We start from the raw sequence: 18,619 nt of genomic DNA, 5'->3' as shown, positions 1-18,619 counted from the left end.
AAATGCTATGGATGAGGATGAAAAAAGAGAGGACTTAGATTTTGTTGGAGGTGATGATGAAATCAACATGTATGTTGACTTAAATGAAGACTGAACTTGCTGCAAAAAGATATGTGTGGCACATACTGGAGAATGTGCAGGTTTAGAGGGGGTGCATGTCATGATGTGGCACGTGTAAAATGTGAAACTAAAAATATCTACCTCACTCTTCATGTTTTTGATGTGTGGGACCAAATGCTACAATGTACATAGTGTGATATATATTTAAAAAAGGATGACATAATTGCAGGTGTGTGCATATCTTCTCGGACAGGCGAGACCAAGGACGTGGCACCGTTTCATGTTTTACCACATTAAAGAATGCCTAATTTTTTTTAGGAATGTACAAATATCAAGTGTTTTGACACACTCGATTTGCCCAGAAAGTTCAATGCGGGAGATCTTGGCCAAAATAGCAGGTTTTGTGCGTAGTTGTAAATGATGTTTCCAAAATTCTTGCCAAGTGGAATAATGAGGTTCAAAATGAAATTTGAGAGCAATTGGATTGTTCCACAAATTTAGGGTTTTTTTCCAACTTGTTAGGACATTTTACGGACAAAAAGGGGCAATTCTTTGGCTGAAAAGAGCTAAATATGACCATAAAATGGTCAAAAATTGCTCAAAAAATGGCTCAAAAATGTTGCATGAACGATGGTGCCATCATTTTTCAAGCTAAGAGGGAAGTTTTAGAGCCAAGAATGAGCAAGGAGATACAACCATTCCAATACATGGTGCTAGTGCAGTCTTGTGTTGCTTCCACTACGTGTCCAGGCTTTGAGGCATCCAATTAGGGTTTCCCCTCCTCAAATAAATACTTGGGCTTCTCCAATGAATTTTTGAAGCTTCAATGAATAGGTCACGAAGAAGAATCAAAGCATCAATTAGGGTTTTTAACAGGTCGAAAGAGCATTGTATCTGTGCAATTGGGAGCAAGACTATACCTAATCTTCACACAAATAAGAGTTTTGAGTTAATCTTGGTTGTTTTTAAAAGTGGAGATCTCATGGCTGGAGTTTTTTTCTTTTTGAGTGCGACAATTTCCTAGCCGCACTATGCACTTCTTGACAGCGTCGTTTCCTAGCCTTGATAGTTTTGAGTAATGTGTTGTTCTTGGCCTCGTCGCTCTTAATACTCTTCTTCTTGTCCTATGGCCTGAGGAGATTGGTCTCGTGCACTTCACTTTCGTGCAAGGTGTTTTACCTTGGTGTTTTCTTGAACGTTTAGATTTTGATGATTGTTGTTTATTTTAGATGTTTTTTATCATCTCCTTTGCATCAAAGATTTTGGTCTCTAGGTTGCTATTTTAGTCTTTTTAGTTCCCTTAGGGTAGTTGAGAGCCTATTGGCTCCTCATGAGCTCACATTAAGATTGGCAAACCTCTAACGATCGAGTCCCTTGAAATATTTATCAATCGTAGTGGTTGCATCAATGACACCAATTGTTAATCACAATGTTTACTATTTTGTGACTGACTTTACATTCATTCCATACTTTAATGTATATGGAATGGTTCTTGAGTGACACAAGAACCATTCCATGTATTGCTATGGCCGTATGGTGACTGGCGGAGGTTGGGATCCATGGTTGGGAGTAGTATTGCAGGGAATGATCACTCAAGGACCATTCTCGACCATCAAGGGTCTGTGGGAGGAGGGCCAACACTCGTTTGTCGAGTTGAGAGGAAGGATAGCAGTGCAAGTCTAGGAGTGATGGAGTACAGGGCCTAGGCGTAGTAGCTTGCAATCCGCTTGTGGTGTAAGATTTCATCCCAGACATATTACTTGTGTTGAGGTGGCTCTTTGGCATTGGATGAGCAGTTAGATGCGTACAGATCTCAGATGGGAATGGGATCGTGCTAGCTAGGGTGGATGAAAGAGAAACATAGTGCAAGTGTGTGGGTGTGTGTAAGCAAGATTATCATTCAAGTGAATTAGGTTCCAAGATAAATTAGCTTGGACTCATAAACACAATCTTGAGTAATGACTTAGCTTAGCACAGGTTCACCATAGACAAGCATGTAGTGCAAACTTGAACTGTGTTGTTTATTCATGAAAGTGAGCTTTAAGTAGCTCTACAACTTGACTCCATTACATGTGGGATAAATCCTCCTCTTCCCTCCTTCACTTAGACTTTAGGACAAAACCCACACTTTACACTCACGTTTCGGGCTGGTGCTGCATCATCCTCTTTGCTGACTTGGCACGCAACTATTCAATGTGACTCAATAGGACACGTTTAGATTTTCTGATTGCTGACCTGTTGTACATCTAATAGTCCATGCTCAAAGTACGACTAGCTAGTAATTGCCTGCAGATAGAGCACCAGGATTCTCAACCCTCTGACCCTAGGCCTTAACGGCAATAGGCTTTTTAATATACTAAATCAGACCTCATATACTCGATCAATCATCAGACAATGAGGTTTTCATTAAGACCTTCCATTGTTCAATCATGACAATTGGCTAAGCCATGCCATTAAAGTTTAATGTGGAAGTTATTGTGAGTACAATTTAGAGGAGCTCCCATTGATTGTCAAATGGATGCACCAAAATATTCCGTAAAAACATCTTGTTGTCCGCAATAGCACTCGCATAACTCCCAACTTGTGTTATGAAACATTTATTGCCGTTACGAAAGAATGTTACGAAAGAAAATTACCATCTTTCGATGTTTTATCTTTTAGTTTCCAAATAGTTTGGATGCTTTCATTTATATGACAAGCTAGAAATGCAGCAGTTTTTTATAATCACTCTAAGGTCTTTCCTTTTTGTTGGGGTGTTATGAAAAATAATCTTCTTGCCAGGATATTATGTCATTGCCTTCAAAGGCAGATGCAAGAGAGATAAAACAAAGATGTACAAACATAAAGTAATGTAATATAAACAAAAGAGTTTGCGCAAAGAGAGAGAGAGAGAGAGAGAGAGAGAGAGAGAGTAATGTAATATAAACCAAAGAATTTGCCCAAAGAAAGAGAGAGAGAGAGAGAGAGAGAGAGAGAGAGAGAGAGGATACCTGGAGGGGTTGAGGTGGCGGTACAAGAAGTTGGGTAAGAATTGGAGGTCAGCAGAAGATGCACAAACGCCCGCGTCTGCTAGGCAGCTCTTGATCTTGGCCCAGTTCGCCTCTCTCTGCACTCGCTGCGTCAACCAGCCCGAGTAGTAGCCCAGCTGGTACTCGTGGATACTCATCGCTGCACCATCACCGGCAACGCCATCACCGCTTGGCGTTGCAGTGCCGTGCGACTCGTTACTCGTCACCGCCAACGCAAAGGTTGTGAACCCAAGAAGGGTCAAGATGAGCAGGAACATGACAAACAGATATATCCATAGCAGCCACCTGAAGATATGTCCAATACAGCACGGCATGATGGCAGGGACGATTAGAATGAGAACTTGAACAGCATGTATACATATGATATGTACCTGATGGCCCAACAAGAACCCACAAAGCCTGCCATTCAAAGGAGAAGCATGAGGAATCCTATGCAGAGTATGGGCCAGAAGCCTGTGCCTAGCACGGGAATGGAGAGCACCATCGTCATCAGATTCAGCACAGAAATGCACCTCTGACTCCCGCTACGTACTAGGACCTCTTGTCATGCTCCTCTCTCTCTCTCTCTCTCTCTCTCTCTCTCTCTCTCTCTCGTGTGTGTGTTGCCAAGTCTTGGCGGCAGTGTGAGAAGGGCCTTCTTGCTATTCCTCATTCTTTTCCATTGTTTCTTGTTTTGTTGCTGATCCCTCCACGCCACGTGCCTTTGCCCGATCTCAAAACGAAGTGGATTTCTTGAATGACTAAGTATGTGCCCACGATTTTAAAAAAATCGTTGATTAGCTGGAATCAAAACTGTGAGTGAGTGAGTGTGTTTTCTTGAGTGAGTGAGTGTGAAGGCCATAAATCAAAGCTTGAAATTCATGACCGTATTCTGTAAAAACTAATCTCTGAAGTTGAACAAGCTTTCAATAAATCGAACCTATCTTAAATCCATAAGAGAGAGAGAGAGAGAGAGAGAGAGGATCTTTAAAAAGACGAGACACTATGTAACACCCGTCCTACGAACTACAAAGAGCCTGAGAAGACATCTTTTTGACAACACAGAAACTCTCTCTCTCTCTCCCTCTCTCTCTCTCTCTTTGGCTGGTTGCGCGCACTATGTTTAGCGAGGCTCTAGAAGTGAAGCTTCTGCCATGTGTCAAACATATAAAGCTCCCTACTTTCAGGGTGTTCAACATCCTTTAGTATATAGTAAGACAATTGGCCTTAGCTCACTCGTGGTAAATGTCAAAAAGATCCCATGCATTATTAATAAAAGAAACAAGTGAAATTTCACAAGGCCTACGTAATAACATAATAATGTAAACTTAGGCATGGGATTGAATTGGTCATGAATATCCTTGCATCCTTGTATCCAGTGCTTCCAAGATCCTTTTAACCTTGTTTTGATACCACTACTACAAAGGGATGTGTAGCAACCTTGCAAAACATACAAATAGCACATAATCGACGATAAATCTAATACATCCACATACTTGCACAATCATGTGTGCATGAAATCTGTTACGAGACTGGGCACCCTCCTATTGTAGTGGTTAGCTGCAATTGGGATAGTTGGGCGTAATGGTTAATTATGTGCTGTCTATTTTACTAATTGAGTTGATGATGATTTTGTAGAGTGGAATGCGGGGAGTTCATGAAGAGGCGACGGCAATTACTCTTGGCCATTTTATATTTGCACAGTATCTTAGAACATCATTTCAATAAGCCACTATGGCTCTATAAATAGTTGTAGTGGGAACTCCCCTTATGGGTCATGCAAGAACTAATGAGTGAAGCAAAAGTAAAGTGGTTGTAAAAGAGGGGCCTCAATTTTTGGCATCTTAAACTCAAAGTAATATATTAAATACCAACTCCATAAGAGAGGTGCCGTGGAGTGGAGTTTGGGGCTAGATTTAGGCCTTTCTCTTGCAGATTCTCTTCTCTACTCTCTTCAGCTATGGTTATTTTGTTGTGTACTCTCTAATCTAGTCTCCATCTCTTACACATCTCCTACACTCTCTTACAAGTTTGTCTATGTCAATTCTATGTTTACTGTGTGTGTGTGTCATAGTCTAGGTGAGTGTGTGTGCTTGGAAATTGGAAGAAGAGGTGGACAGTTTGATGGTGATGGCTTGAAAGCTTGTGTTAAATATTCTCAGCGGTCGATCTCCCCCTCTTCTCCCAACAGTGGTATCTGAGCTTTTGGTTCGAGGAAAATCGGCACCGAATTCAAATTTTAAGGAGCAAATTACGAAATTGAAGCACCGAGTTTGCAGTATCAAGGCTTACCTTATGATTAATTGGCAAACCGGCTAATTATTTCCACTTATCGACGATCAAAATTCGGTATGACAAGCTTAAAATTCAATTTATTGGCCAACTCTTGTGGATTGTGGAAACGGAATAGCGAGAATTGAAGAATTAGTAATTTTGAATTCGGATCAAAACTCCTTGATGGCAAAGTAAAGCTTAATCGGAGAATTAATGAGCAATATTATTCAATAATTTTGTTGGTCGACAGCCACAACTCGGGTATGTGCACCATTTCATACAAGATCATTGCTAAATTTGATAGATCTGTAAGGAAGGGAGAAAAAGAAGCATATTTTTATGGAGCTCGAGAAGGCGGATTTTGTCTCAGGAAGGGAAAGACGAGAGAATATCAATTTAGAAAGAATAAGGAGGAGGCGTCCTCAAGCTTCCTTAAAAGAAGAAATTGAATTTTGAGAGATCGGAAGTGAAGCTAGCAGACATTCGAACACCTAGGAAGCAACTTGGGCTACGTTAGAATTACCAAAATCCCAATTTTGCATCATCTTGGGTCGAACTATGACCTTTTTGCAACACAGGAGAAAGCAACTCAATCATTGGACAACAAGCAGTGGGAATAGACCCTTGCATGGCCAACACCTGCATGGTCGACCTTCATCAAACTGTGCAAGAATAGTACCAACAGGAGCGCACTGGGAATTGGAGCATTTTTCCCTGCTTGCATGTGAGCTAAAATCGGCTGCAGAGATCACCATCAACCTCCTTTACTCGCACGCTACTCTTAGTCACTGTCGGCTCCTCACCATCAACCAATTCACACACTTTAATTAAAGGCGTGGTTAAAATTAAAAGAATAGGCCGCCCACAACTTTTGCCGTCCTCTACCTACCTAACTTAAGGGGCAATTCACCCCTCTTTTCTTGAAGTTCTTGGTCGGCTACCGATTGGTTACCCAAAGTTCATCACCTCGAAGACCCATTCACCCCCAATATGTGGTTGATCACGGTCCATTGCATGCCCGGCCAAAACCCTTGGCCGTCCCATTTAAAAACTTTCTCGGTTGATTACCCAACCAGGGTTGCACTTGACCAAATTTCAAAGCCATCGACTTAAAATTCTTTCGACCACCCAACTTATACCTTATTTTGATCGCCGAACCTTCATTATTTTTACCGCCCTTACCACTTTTGGCCGCCCATTGCATGCCTAGTCATTTAAGAGGCAATTATTTGCCATCCAACTCCTTCTTAGTGGCCTCACATGATAATCTTGCACTATTTTATTAAAATGACCTTGTGACCTTAACTTTTGACCTTTGAAACTCAATTTTATGAGGAGTCGGCCCTATTCCCACTAAGGCCTTTGAAGTTGGCCTCCCAGGTCGATACATCCCGATTCATAAGAACTCGGACCCAATATCAAATTCCAATTTCGTTGGACAACCTGACCATCAACAATCAAATCTGTGTATTGAAGTCAATTCATGAACGAAGAGCTTGAGATAATATGAATTATTTTATTTTTAGTTTTGATGCCAATTTTAAACAGGTATCGAAAAGTCTATGCCGATTTTTGGTAATGTATCTCTTCTTTATTTTTCATCAACCATTGTTAGTTCACTCTATAGTTTTTCGTATCTCATGCATTTATAAGCTGATGCAATATATTCATTGATTCCTATATTCACGATTTTATGATTTTCTCTTCCCATGTATTTGGAAGCTATCCAAGACAAGGGATAAGACACTTGATTGTGGTAAAACTCATCACGTTCCATGCCGGATGTATGTCGGTGAATATAATTTGTAAGTTCTCTCCCTTCTATATTTTTAGAACAAATTTGCTATTATTCATTCGTTTGCTATCATTTATGTATCATTACTTGGCAACTGTCATTTGTCATTGATAATTCCATATTATATGTTTTTCAATCTTCATGCTACTAATCATGGTACAAAGGCCACTTTTACTTCTAATGTTGGCAGATCACAAATACAATCACTTGTAAGTACAAAATTCTCTCGAGAATTGTGAGCTTCAAACACAAGATTTACTATGGTTTACATTCTTTTCAAAAAAAAAATTTGAATGCCAACTCATTAAGTTGCTAAAATGAAATCATTACTTTATTTAATACTAGTATGTTAACTCTATTTCTCTATAGAAACATGTTTGTATAACAAAATACACCAATTTCTTCATAATAGCATTTACCTATTTGATTGATAGAAAAGTGAAGTTTAACCCGTTGCTATCATTATGACCATTCAGAGGACCCCTACCTACACACACATTTATGAAGACCCACCTTCACTTCTAGACCAACAAGAGCACCTTATCCTTGACCAAATAGTTGATCATGAGACCACCACTACACGTACTGGAATGGTTTATAACCGTTACCTTTTGACTTTCAAGGGCCACCCTAGAGAGGATGCCAAATGGATGCCTGAAAAGTTTTTTCGCAACTTTCCCGACCTTCTCCACACTTTCCATCACTCACGGTCCAGTTGATTTCTCTATTGAGCAAATGAGGACAGTTGCTATCCCTGGTGGGAGGGATGTTACGAGACTGGGCACCCTCCTGTTGTAGTGGTTAGCTGCAATTGGGATAGCTCGGCGTAATGGTTAATTATGTGCTGTCTATTTTACTAATTGAGTTGATGATGATTTTGTAGAGTGGAATGCGGGGAGTTGATGAAGAGGCGACGACAATTACTCCTGGCCATTTTATATTTGCATAGTATCTTAGAACATCATTTCAATAAGCCACTATGGCTCTGTAAATAGTTGTAGTGGGAACTCCCCTGATGGGTCATGCAAGAACTAATGAGCTTCACTCATTTGCAAAGGTAAAGTGGTTGTAAAAGAGGGGCCTCAATTTTTGGCACCTTAAACTCAAAGTAATATATTAAATACCAACTCCACAAGAGAGGTGCCGGTAGAGTTTGGGGCTAGATTTAGGCCTTTCTCTTGCAGATTCTCTTCTCTACTCTCTTAAGCTATGGTTATTTTGTTGTGTACTCTCTAATCTAGTCTCCATCTCTTACACATCTCCTACACTCTCTTACAAGTTTGTCTATGTCAATTCTATGTTTACTGTGTGTGTGTGTGTCATAGTCTAGGTGAGTGTGTGTGCTTGGAAATTGGAAGAAGAGGGGACAGTTTGATGGTGATGGCTTGAAAGCTTGTGTTGAATATTCTAAGCGGTCGATCTCCCCCTCTTCTCCCAACAAAATCCATAGAAAATCTAGAATGAGATAGACAGAGAGCAAGATAGAGAACTGGAGAGCACATGCCGGTGCACCTCCTAGAGCAGAGAGCTATGCCGACATGGTCAAGAGAGAAGATAGGAGAGGGAGAAGAGAAACGTAGACATTGGGCGCAATCTCCCCCCCCCCCCCCCCCCCTCCTGCAAGAGTGAGAATTTTCCTCTTGCACATATTTACTCTTACATTTTTGAATGCTCAAAAAGTGAGTACAAACTGGCTGGCCGATCATAAATGGCCAAAGCTCATAAAGAGCACTTGAATAATAAAAGGTACATAAAATATATATCCGTTGACATAGGCCTAGCTTGTCACTCACTTTTCAGCTGTTCCAATAAATGTAAAGTAAATATCTCCAATTACAAGACAACATTGTCACTTTTGTTATTGTAGTGTTTTCTGGGGGAGAAATGCCTCAAGTTACATTTTCAATTCTAGATGTTGATCTTCTACATTGAGCTATAATCTTTGCTCTGCTACATCTTCATAATGTGGAATCCTACTAGATTCCCTCCTCGTCTTCAATAGTGTTGCGGCCATACAATGAATATAGGCCAATCCATACATAGGATTCAAAATCATCCAAATAGATACTCATTTATGTTAGCAACGTTAACCATCTCGCCTAGCTGCACCTATCGTCCATGTAGCGATCTTGATAATTAAACAAAAAAAGCAATAGTTTTGAACATGCCCACCTGACCATGCACCACCTTCTAAGTCTATTACCATGTGTATCTCCAGGCTCCCTGGACCCTATCCCTTCAAAGTAGAATCTAAGTGACCTGGTTGCACCCTCCCTCGTCCATCTTGTGTCCTACCATGTTTCCCTATCTTTCTGCCGATGCTAGCATTGCGAGCCACAACCCTTCTCTCCTCTTCATCCAAAGTGATACCTTGCTAGATTGCTAAGAAAATCCTTCCAAAATCGTACTCACATACTAATCTTTTATGTGTCTTTGTCTTTTGGAGTTTTCTTTTTTGGCATTCAATTAACTTTTGAGCTAGGTGAAATGTATGGGTCATTTCCAATGCTCACCTTTTTTAGTTCCTCGCAATTGAGAAGGTCTTCTTGCAAATGAGTCTCCTTGGCTTCTTTTTCCCTTGTTGCGAGACTGGTCTTTCTACTAAGATTCACACTAGTTAAAGCCCATTATTGTTGCTTTGAGTTATTGCATTTAATCAACTTCTATATTACAAAGTTTTCATGATTCTTTGTCTAACCATTTCTTATAATTGAGAGATATGATAGTGGGTTTTTTTTTTTAAGTGCTCAATTGAGCTTGAATTGCTTAATACTCACAATATTACAAAGAGCCCTATCATATCCTTTGCACAGGGTTAACCAAGAAAGAATACTTCAGAGAGGCGATCTGACTAACCTTACTACTTTAGCTTGCATGTCTTTCTACAATGTATTTGCCACCAACACACTTCTAAAACAACATTTGCATCCACAGACTCACACTTCCCTTGAAAAAATAGCTCATTCCTGGACTACTAAATGACTCTTAAAACCATGTCTCTTACTATGAAAATGCTAGTCATAAGATCCAGATCATTAATGGTCTTGAAGCCCATAGCAAGGTCGCACCTAAAGAAGGGAACTCCTACATGTGTGTGCACCCTCTTGCAAATAAAAGCCTGTGAAATCCTTGATTTTTGGAAATCCGTTGAGCAGGTGTGAAAGGGATTCATTCGGGTGATTTCATTTGAAGTAGGTACCATTGGCAAGACCTCTAGCTTTGGCTTTGCCTCCGCTCGGGATGATGCCAAATAGAGCTCTCTAGAGAAAGAGTTTGTCCCTTTCGTCACATTTGGCCCTCCAGATGTTGCAAGAACTTGACCCCATTTTCTTGCAACCCACTTTTTGGATAAAATCCTATTGAGGTGATCAATCCACTCATTTGCAAATCATAGATTTTTGTAGATAGTCTTAGTCTTGGGTGAGCTAAAAAGTCTCTCTTCATGCCACTTCCAAGCTTTCCAATCAAGCCGTGTGGAGCAAGGAGGAAGGCTTAGGATTGATGCCTTTTCTACTAGCCTCTTGACGCCCTTTTTGTTTACGTTCCTGTTAGTTTCAAGCCAATGGTTATCAATGCTCAAACTCTCCACAATGGGGGCCCACGGAGACCAGTGCCTAGCCATCCCTTTCCAGATCTAATCTCCTTTTTCCACTTGGGTGCGAGGACTGCTTTAAAGAATTTTTCAATAAAATATCTGGTAAAACCACCTACTTGGGCCTTCACACCAAAGGGGGGAAGAAGTATGTTTTGCAGGCGAATCCGACATCTTGTTTCCACTTTTTCCAACATAGAAATAAGAGGGTGAGTGCAGGCAAAAAACCAAAGAGGAGCTAAGGGGAAACCTTGACAAATAGATCTCTTGACTTCAAAACAACCAACTATTCTTGAGTTGAATAATAGTTTTGAAGAGCTCCCTTCTCCAAGAGTATTGAGAGCTTGACAAATTCATGGACCAAACCCCAAATTCTGTAGTGTTTCTTGCATGAAAGACCAAGTTATCCTATCATATCTCATATCAAGGTCCAATTGGAGCAGGACACATTCCTGTTTCTTGAATTTGGCATATTCCATACCAATCCTGGCTACCACGATGTTGTCGTGAATTTATCTTTCTTTAATAAACCCATGTTGATGAGGAGAGATAGAATCAACCAAAAATCGGACATTTGTTTAGCAATAAGTTTATCCAGCACCTTGTAGACCACAATCAACATTGTAATTGGTCTCTAGTGTTTGAGTTGAGAGCAAGCAAGTTGCCTGGGGATGAGTTTAATCAACCCTTTCCTCACCCCTGATTGAAGTGAGACTTCTATAAAGGCTTTGTTAGCCATATGCAAGAAATACGGGCCTAGAAAATCCCAGAAATCTTCACAAAACTCAATTAGGATCCCATCCGACCCAGGCAACTTCTCTTTACCGAGTTTTTTGATAGTCCTTCAACATTCATCTAGGGTAAATGGTCTTTCTATAAAAATTTCTCTATCAAGATTTACTAAAGTTGGGGTGGCCAAGAAAATCTTTGCTCTAGATTCTCTAATTAAGGGAGAGGGGGAATCTCCCTTTTCGATGATTTGGATGAGGTGATCTAAAATGATTTTGCCTATTTGATCAGGGTTGGTGATCTAGGCTCCTTGGTGTTCGATCAAGGAGGAGATGATAGTATGAAGTTTTCTTACCTTGATCACTATGAGCAAGGTGTTTTTTTCAACATCCTCATTTTTAATGTGACTTTACTTGGCTTGAAGTCTAAGGAGATGCATTACCTCCATATCCCTTTCGTGCAGGGTCTGCTTGAGCTTCAACCATTTAGTGTGCTCCTGGTTTGAGGCCCTACCTTGCACTTTATTTGGGCCTAGCTCTTCAAATGTAGATTTGCATATTGATATTGTGTGGTTATTACTCCTTCTAAGCATTGGGCCCACTCTTGATTGCTGATTTTTGTTTTTACTAAACCTCTTCCATGGATCGGATCTTTTGTTGAATGTGTCTTGGTTAAGCTCTTCCGCAGGCGCGGGACACTAGAGCCTTGAAGTGATCCCTTTTAAACAGATTAGGGTATGTGATAAGAAGTTTCTTTGCACCTTGTGGCTGAACTGATTCTTCCAAGAAAAATATCAAGGTTACAAGAAGAGGAAAATGATATGAGAGATTTTCATTCACGAGGACTTGCATAAGAAAAGAGGAGAGAAAAATATGGTATGTCAAGTTTACAGGTTGATGGGCGGAGTGGAGATAGTGGTAAGTGAATTTTGCATCACTTTCCAAGGGCTAGTCTGCCAGGCATCCACCAAAGACCATTTTTGTTCTTGGAAAGACCAATTCTAATTCCCCCCCCCCGCCCCCCTCTCTCGCAAGGATGCTGGAAGGACCTAGTCTATCTTGTATGGAATAGTCCATATTAAAATTTCCCACAAAAAAAAACTCCCCTTCTATTCATAATTGTGAGAGGCCATACCGTAACATCTTCCTACCCTTGGAGTCATTAGGAGCATAGATGGTAGTGAGGAAGTTATTGCATACCTAGATAGATACAACAAGAGCCCTCCTACCATAGGAATGTTGAAAAACAACTTTAGGCTCCAAATCTCTATGGACTCATGTCATCACTCCACTGGAGCCATCAGGAGGGGTTCTGTACAAGAAAATAATTTCCCCAAGCATTTGCTTTCTTGGCACAGAGTTATCAAGGTGATGTTCCTATGTACACCAACCATTGATATCATTTCTTCTCTTATGCATTGCTATAGGCTTTCTTGATTTTCTTTCGTTCTTATGCCCTTTAGATAACAGAACAAAAACACCTTAAGTGCGGGGTTCATTGGGACCAGGTAAAGAAGACCTTGTTGCTCAACTCCATAAGGCACTATATGGTCTCAAACAAGATTCGCGAGCCTGGTATACAAAATTTGATCTTTTTCTCACCTCTAAAGGATTCATCTCTTGCTCGTCAGACCCCAACTTATACATAAAACGCCAAGGTAGCAGTTTTGTGATTCTTGCTCTTTATGTGGATGATACCATCCTTGTTTCCAATGATTTGGGATTTCTTCAACAAGTGAAAAAGTTATTGTCTTCTGCATTCGATATGGTGGATCTTGGAGAGATTCACTCTTGTCTTGGCATTCAAATCCAACGGAACCGTACAAAAGGTATTTTATTCCTTCCACAGTCAAAGTTTATTGCAGATACTATTCAAAAATTTGGTATGGAATCTGCACATTCAGCCAACACACCTTGTCTTGCGAGCTCTACGAAGAATACTTCTGACAATGGCGGTCAACTTGTCACAAATCAACCTTATGCTAACTTGATTGGATGTCTTCAGTTTGTTGGCATGAACACTCGTCCTGATATTCTGTTTGCTGCTAACTATCTTGGACAACATCTTGCATGTCCTTCTCTTAAGCATTGGTCTGCTGCAAAGCGTGTATTGAAATACTTGAAAGGCACTACGGATTTTGGTTTAGTCTATCGACGACAACTCACATCGGATTCTATGCAATCTCTTTCTCTTTTGGGTTACACAGATGCAGACTGGGCAAGCTCACATTTATCTATGCGATCTACTAGTGGAAATTGCTTCTTTATAAATGGTTGTCTTGTTTCTTGGACCAGCAAGAAACAACGTTGTGTTGCAGTTTCTACGACTGAGTCAGAATATGTTGCGGCATCACTTGCAGCTCGTGAGTTGATTTGGCTTCGACAAATGCTGGTTGATATTGGTCACTCTCCTCTTTCTAGCACACCCTTGCGGTGTGACAACCAAAGTGCTATTAGTCTTGCAAAAGACTATGTTCAACATAATAAGTCAAAGCACATTGCTGTCCATTATCATTATGTCAGGTATGAAGTACGCAAGGGAACCATTATGGTTGAACACTGTCCAAGTGACCAGATGATTGCAGACATTTTGACCAAAGGCCTCAATGAGTCACGTTTCATCCTCTTGCGCTCGGAGCTTGGAGTTGCTTCGGCCTCACTCTTTCTAGATTAGCTTCTTTTCTATTGTAATAGCTTTGTACATATGACATTGTAATATTTTAGGTACCATGCACTATGCACACTCCACATTTGCACCTTGTGATATCTAAGTCACTTGAATATTTGTACATAGATGCACAATTCACTTTCACATCATCACCGCTGGTTCATATTTCACATTGTATAGGGGCTTGGGTTTTTCCCTTGAACTCCCCAAGGGTTTTTTCATCCAAAGCTAGAGACCTTTGTTTGAGTGGGGGTGTTGGAGCTATATATGGCTCACTCTACTGAACTTGGTCTCACCTATATATTTGTATCTTGTCCTCAATATGAATCAGTCTTTGGGAGCGTATATGGTGTGTCTCTTGTCTCGTCTCTCTCTCTCTCTCTCTCTCTCTCTTTCTCTCTACATCTCAACAGTTGGGCACCCTTGGCCTTTTAGATGACCTCAAACGGACCCCGAACAGGCCAAAAACTGACCTCGCAGTGCATAGTTGTCACCTTTTTGCATCATCCGCACACCTAGCACTCAGCTTTTTCCAATAATGCGTCTCGCAACCACGTGAGGTGGCCCCAAAATATGGTTCTCATGATTACCTTTTGCATAATTATCACAAGAAAACATCCACGTTGTGTCCGTACTCATCCACGTGCAAATATTGACCCCATTCGGCCTCCTGACGCCACTAGATGCCATCTGTCGCACTCGCTTACCTCATGTCGTCGGCCCGCCGATAGCTTCCTCGAGAAGTTTTACGCGCTACCAACTCCTCATCATTGTATAAAAAACACACTGGTACTGGTAATAATGGAAATCGATACACTATGTACCCTCTGTCATACCTGTACACATGTGGGCCCCACGTAACCACATGGCTAAGGAAAATGGGCAATCCTTTATTCGATGCACCATGCATGTGTATGTACATATGAACAATCCCTTGCTCCAAAAAACTCATGAAATAATTTGCCCATCCCCTAGCCTGCTAGATCATTCATGATCAGCAGCAGCAAAAAGAGATGCTCATTCCACCTAGATCCCACACAAAAACACTTTGCATACCCTGCCTCAAAAACTTAATCAAGCTTCCACTTGGTTCCCAAGGAAGACACGTAGAGATGCCATATCAACCTTGCATCAAGAAAACCATCAATTACTTTGGCATAGAACGGCATGTGCAAATATATCTCCTTCTCCATAGTTGAGAGGTCTCCACCACTGATCATTTGTGTCATCAATTCTTGCTTCTTTGACAACTCAACCTTGGTTTGCATCAGCCCTTCAATCACTTCATAAGTCCCTTCACTTTCATCTTCAACCTCGTTTGCAAACGCAACTAAACCAGACTCCTGGATTCCTTTGTCCATCAAAAGAAATGCAACACTAACATCCTCATCACTGCTGGTAGTACTATCACTGTCTTCATTAGTCACTGTGGAATAGTCTTCATCACTAGACTCCTCTTCATCTTCATAATGCTCCTCCAATCGTTTCCTTGTGTCTATATTATATAGCTTCTTGGCATGTGTCTTTCCATAGAGGTTAATCGTACCACGTCTCCAATCTTGAACAGCTCCCACTGCACGTAACCATGGTCTGCCCAGTATAATAGGATATGCTCCCAACCCCGCTGGCATCACATGAAAATCAACCACTACCTTTGAATCGTATGCTTCCACTTCTAAGCTCTTTACAACTCCCAAACATTTTACTTTCTGATGGTTTGTCAATCTGATCCGGAAACCTGACACCCCAGACACTGTAAGACCCATCTTCTCAACGCATGAGTGTGTTATGACGCATATTTGGGCTCCACCATCCACATAACCTTGTCCCAAATTTTTTCTTTTGTGCCACACATCTACTATTGGAAAAATATCTGGTAGCTCATCCATCGCCAACACCTTCACTGAACCTCTCTCTGGCTCTTTGTCCATTGGATTAACCATCCTCTTCCACTGTCACTTTAGCTTAGGCACCATCTCTATAAGCTGCCCAAAAGTAACATCTGCCTTCCTGCTCGTCAGATCCTCTTTCAAGTCATAGCTTAATTGCCCATCCCCTAGTGGAAAATCTGAAACATGAAACTTTCGATGAGCTCTCCTTTTCCTCTTGGCCTTGACATCCTCGCCTTCATGGCTCTTTCCTTTCTTCTTACTAGGACCTGGGGCACTTCTTCCTTCCTTTTCCTCTGTGGTCCTCTTCCCAATAGGCATCACTAATGTACCCTCTAGCTTTGATGCCTTCTCCAAGGTGACTATACTTAGCACTTTTGTCTTTCCGTTTTTCTCTTGGGTTAATCCACTGGTTCCTTCATCTCCCTTAATTTCGATGCCATAATCATTTGACCTAGTTAACACCTGTCTTGGCAATGGATACATGTCTCCCCTCATCCTTGGTGGCTTATCACATTGCGGGCTGATGTGACCCAACTCTCCACAATTGTAACATGTGGGTGTCTGCCTCCAAAACCTACCATTGCTTTGTCCAACACCATTCCTAAGCCTTTCTTCACCTCCTGGCTGATTTGCAAACCTCCCTCGACCTTGATTATTTCCCACTTGACCTAGCATGTTTAGGCTGAGATTCTTCATCAAATCTACTACTTGCCTCATGTCTTGCCTTAGCCCATCATCTTGCATCGATGTAGTGACCACTGCTGGCATAACCTGAGTAGTAACAGGAACCACTGGTTCATGATGAACCCCTGATATACGACCTTGTAAAGAGTCCATAGGCTGAAATTCAGACCTCATAGGCAAAGACTCCACCCCTAACTGGCTCATTTTCCTCAACTTCCACTCTTTGTTCCTTGCTACCTCCAATGCATCTTCATATGTCCTAGGCTTCTTTAGCTCCACTCTCCAACGTATATTCTCCCAAAGACCAGCCAAGAACCTGTCCTTCTTCATCATGTCAAGCGGGGATACCTGTGGTGCTAAGGCCTTGCACATCCGCTCCCATGCCAATGAGAACTTACGTATGTACGCATCTGCTGGCTCACCTTCCTTTTGCACTAAAGCCTGTACTTCTTGCCACACTTTGTCAGGATCTTCTATCTTCACAAACTCCACTTCCAACCCATGCCTTAGATTGTCCCAACTCAATCTTACAGGTGGATCCGCTGCACGCAACTCCTCTTCAAATGTTTTGGACCAGACTCGTGCATCACTCTTCAAACAAATTTGGAGAAGACGTAACATCTACGCAGGGTCATGAATTTGGTTGCTAATGCAGACAGCTTCCATCTTTTCCAAAAAATCTTCCACATCTTCATCACTTCTTCCATGAAACTCCGGATAAGAGAAATCCATGGCTACCCAAGTTACAATTCTTTGAGAGCCCCTTTAAACACACGTGCAAGAACCCAAAACTTTTATTGACTCAATTCCCAGAAACTTCAATGGAGCTCAACTTTAGATAAGGACAAACACATGCACATCAAATGAGTTTTCATAGTTGATCATCGGAATTACAACAGGCAAAGGGCATTCCAAGATCTCTCGTAATCTTCTTGGCCCGAACATAAAGACTATGCGCTGCTGGAAAAAAATCTTCCTAGACACATGAACATTTATCTGGATTCTTTGAGTTAAATGAAATGGAGTGAATTGAGGTCCATTTTGATCATCTATTAAAGTCAACCATGCAACTCCCAAGAAGGCACACCTGACTTATCCTCTGATTTTGCCAAAATTTCAGCAGCATCACAGCATAAATGGCTCAAAAGACAAAAAAAAAGCCATCACAACTCGGAAAAATTTTGGCAGAGTTTCCCCAGAAGTAGAGCAGTAGGAACCCAAAATATAGACTGTATATGTATGCATAAACTGTCAACAATAGAACCCGAGCATCAAATAGGACTCACTAGTACATAGCCTATGGCGAGGTCACGAAAAGGGTGCTCCAGCTACTTGTATCACCGAAAGGATCTCCACATTTGAGAATCCCCCAGCTCAATAAAACCTCACGCTATCGACCCTCACACGAAGGCTTATGCAAATCGCGTATAGTCAAGTCTCAGAAATGACTATCTTCCAGACCAACACTCAGAAATGACTGGGACTGCCAAATAAAACCATATATGGTTCCACAAAGGCGTACCATGGCAGTTTCCACAAGTAACGTACAATCCAGCAGAAAATGCGCTCAAACAGGCGCCAAATGATGCATACCCACGACAACTACAAGTGACACCACTGCTAGTATATCACTGTACTCCAGCTACCTATACCTGTGTGAATCACCTGTACCTGTATGTATCCCTGTAACCTGTAATCTGCAACCTGCAACCTGTAATCCCGAATCTCGAAGCTTGAAGCTCGAAGTAGAAGGTACTCGAAGAAGATCCTCCGTGTGGGCGCCAAAAGAATGTGAGCGGGATGAAAACACACACAGCGCCTCTATAACGATCCGACACACACTCTTGGAATGATACAAACACACACTATGGGGAACCACTTGGCTTACACAACACACCTGGCCGAGACAGGGAATACA

At 41.4% G+C, this 18,619-nt stretch overlaps 1 pseudogene across 1 annotated transcript; it reads right to left on the bottom strand.

The window, feature by feature from the left end:
- Positions 1-2,306: 2,306 nt before the first annotated feature.
- LOC147428968 (tetraspanin-8 pseudogene) lies at positions 2,307-3,731 on the bottom strand (annotated as a pseudogene). The gene is made up of 3 exons (XR_015185795.1): positions 3,461-3,731; positions 3,051-3,374; positions 2,307-2,346 (listed from the first exon to the last, which is right to left on the bottom strand). The product of XR_015185795.1 is annotated as a tetraspanin-8 pseudogene (transcript).
- Positions 3,732-18,619: the final 14,888 nt, after the last annotated feature.

The sequence above is a fragment of the Adiantum capillus-veneris genome, chromosome 22 (assembly GCF_014529385.1).
Source record: "Adiantum capillus-veneris isolate H3 chromosome 22, ASM1452938v2, whole genome shotgun sequence".
Taxonomy (NCBI): domain Eukaryota; kingdom Viridiplantae; phylum Streptophyta; class Polypodiopsida; order Polypodiales; family Pteridaceae; genus Adiantum; species Adiantum capillus-veneris.
This window is presented reverse-complemented; position numbering and strand designations above follow the sequence as displayed.